The sequence below is a fragment of the Peromyscus eremicus genome, chromosome 13, assembly GCF_949786415.1.
Source record: "Peromyscus eremicus chromosome 13, PerEre_H2_v1, whole genome shotgun sequence".
In the NCBI taxonomy this organism is placed as follows: Eukaryota; Metazoa; Chordata; class Mammalia; order Rodentia; family Cricetidae; genus Peromyscus; species Peromyscus eremicus.
Window position 1 is genome coordinate 14997450 of NC_081429.1, and position 2732 is coordinate 15000181.

Genomic DNA, 2732 nt, shown 5'->3' on the forward strand with positions numbered 1-2732 from the left:
ATCTGTAAAGACTGGTTGAATTTATATTGTGTAATCCTGTAAATATATCTATAAGTTAATAATGATACTATTTGCAAGCCATGGTAGTCATAGCTCTTTATATTGAATCAAGAATTCTGTTTTGATTCATGATTGATTAGATAGAATTATTTTCTGTTGATGTTTCTCTGTACATATGCATAGTTTTTGTTTTCAGAGTTGTCAAATGAACATAGCAAATTATTTGGTATTTGTTATTTCCCCACATTAGTACATACAAGTTTTACAATAGTTTAAAAAATATTGACTGAAGATTTCTATCACATGGATAAAAAGGATAGGGAATTATCACTTGCAGAAATAGAAATTTAGCTCTCACGGAGAGCTTAGTTATCAAGAGATAGCTGAAAATCAAGAAGTTAGAGGAGATATGCCTAAATAATTGAAAATTGATAGGCAGCTTATGCCAATCCCACAAGGAGTTCACCTAGTAAAAGGCAGATGTGTAAAAAGAGATAGGCATGTGGTTGCTAGACAGAACTGTGTAGACTGTGATCAGTTCTGCCTTTACATTTCTGCAATTTGAAGTCTATTACCAAATATTAAATATTAAATTGCTTTAAAATTTGCTGTATACTTGTCTCTAGTATAATTATGAATTTGGCTCAAGCTTTATGTAGGTCATAATCCCATTCAGAATTCAATAATATAAGATAGATAATTGCTTATTTTTTAAAAATGCTATTTTTTCTTTTTTCTTTTATTCTTTTCCTTTTTCCTCACTTGGTTAGATGCCATGAAGTAGGTGGCAATGCCTTAACCGTATACATGTTATTGGACCCAAGGACCTCTTCCATCCTTGTCAAGGGGAGCACTAACCTCTCCTTTCATACAACACAAGTAATCAATTGTTCATATACTTATAATGTATTAAAGCCAAAGAACATCCCTGTGAAGTTAAATGCATAAACCATGAGATTTACTACACTAATTTGAAATTCTTTAGAATGTCTTAACTTCTGTCAATTGTTTGAAAATTTAATAGTAAAAGTATGCATAATATCCATTTCATAGATATCTTTTAATATGTAATAATATTATATATCATATCACATGCATATATGCATATATACCATACACAGGGACAAAATATATACATTATAGGTCACTTGAAATTTTTAGCAGTTACAAAACTTACGATTCTAATCATTTGATATGGTTTGCATTCTCTAAATGGTGTTATTATGCATGCTTTAGAAGTTATTGAAGATCCAAATGTTGCCTTGTCTTGTGTTGTAAATGCAATAGTTACATTAGGTAATTTGAATGTACTTGCTCTTTTGAAGCCACATAGTTGCTTGTAAAATTATACATTCAATGTTGGCTTGAGCCATTAAGTTTGAGAGTGCTATCTTATTGAAAGCCATTATTGTAATAAGTGGATATTATCCTATCATTTCCATCCATGAATGGAGGATGCCATTGTAAGGATTTTCCAATGGATGGTTTAAAGAAAAAATTGATTATTTTGCTTGAAGGAAATACAGATAAATTAGCATTCTGTGTCAGACAGTGCTGATGTATAAAATTGTGTCTTGCTTTTGCTCTACTTGGGATCTTCTTTAGATTTAAAAGAGAAAGCAATTTTCAGAACTAAAGTTAAATATATAACCACAGTAATATCTATGTGTAGCGATTGTTAGACCATTTCAGAACAATGATTTCAGTCCTCAATACCACTCAGAGATAAAAATAAAATGCAAGAAATGATTTTAATATTTCTTTTCAAATCTCTTGAAGCTCAGAAAAAAGACGCTAGCGTAATTCTATAGTTATTATCAGGAAATATTATGCATTATTTTTTAGTTCAAAAGTTATGCTAATTTTCCTTAACTTGAAGGTATTAATCATATGAATAGGTATTGATGTTATAGTATACTCTGCTAGTTATGTAAATTATATGTAAGGAGTCAATTAGAAGTGCTCTCTGACGCGGACAATTCAAGTTTACCTGATTCATCTTTTGAAATTCACTTTTCTTAGGCCTTCAGGTTTAAGTGTTTAAGCTAAGTATCTATACAAACAGGCAATGCCCAGACAGGACATGAAGTGACAGTGAGCCTTACTCAGTGTTCAAACTTTTGTTCCTGTCGGAGAAATAAGACCTTCTGAAGGCAGTATTTCTCCCCATTAGTATTGCTATTAATGATGGAGACAGCATCTAGCCGAGATCCAGTGTGTGCACAGAAACACCGTTCGTGATCAAATATCCAGGAGAGTCTTATTTAACTCTAAACAAGCTTCTTCATTGTAGGAATTTTCATTCTTTTTAAAGGTAACTTAACTTGTGCCAATCTACACTGTACATAAAGCACATAGACTGTTCATAAAAGAATTGACCAAAGAAAATGTTTTCTGGACTTGTTCAAAAGTTTCAAAACTTATATACATACATATATTAATAGTAACATATGTTAACTAAATAAAACCAACAATTTAAAAATGCTTATTAAAATATAACTGGTGATTAGCAAGTTTTAGTCCTTCAGTATTGGTTACTAGGCTATTGTGTTCATGGTTTCCTTTGTAATCTATATTCTTCCATTCATAGCTATAAACAAAAATGATCACTTTTAACTGTGTTTTTTATTTCAGCCTCTCTCTCCCTCCCTCCCTCCCTCCCTTTCTTCTGTCTCTGTCTCTGTTTCTGTCTCTCTTTCTCTGTCTCTCTCTCTCTCTCTCTCTCTCTCTCT

At 31.6% G+C, this 2732-nt stretch overlaps 1 pseudogene; it reads right to left on the reverse strand.

Moving 5' to 3' along the window:
* Positions 1 to 760: 760 nt before the first annotated feature.
* LOC131923724 (U6atac minor spliceosomal RNA) lies at positions 761 to 877 on the reverse strand (annotated as a pseudogene).
* Between the last annotated feature and the right edge of the window lie 1855 nt (positions 878 to 2732).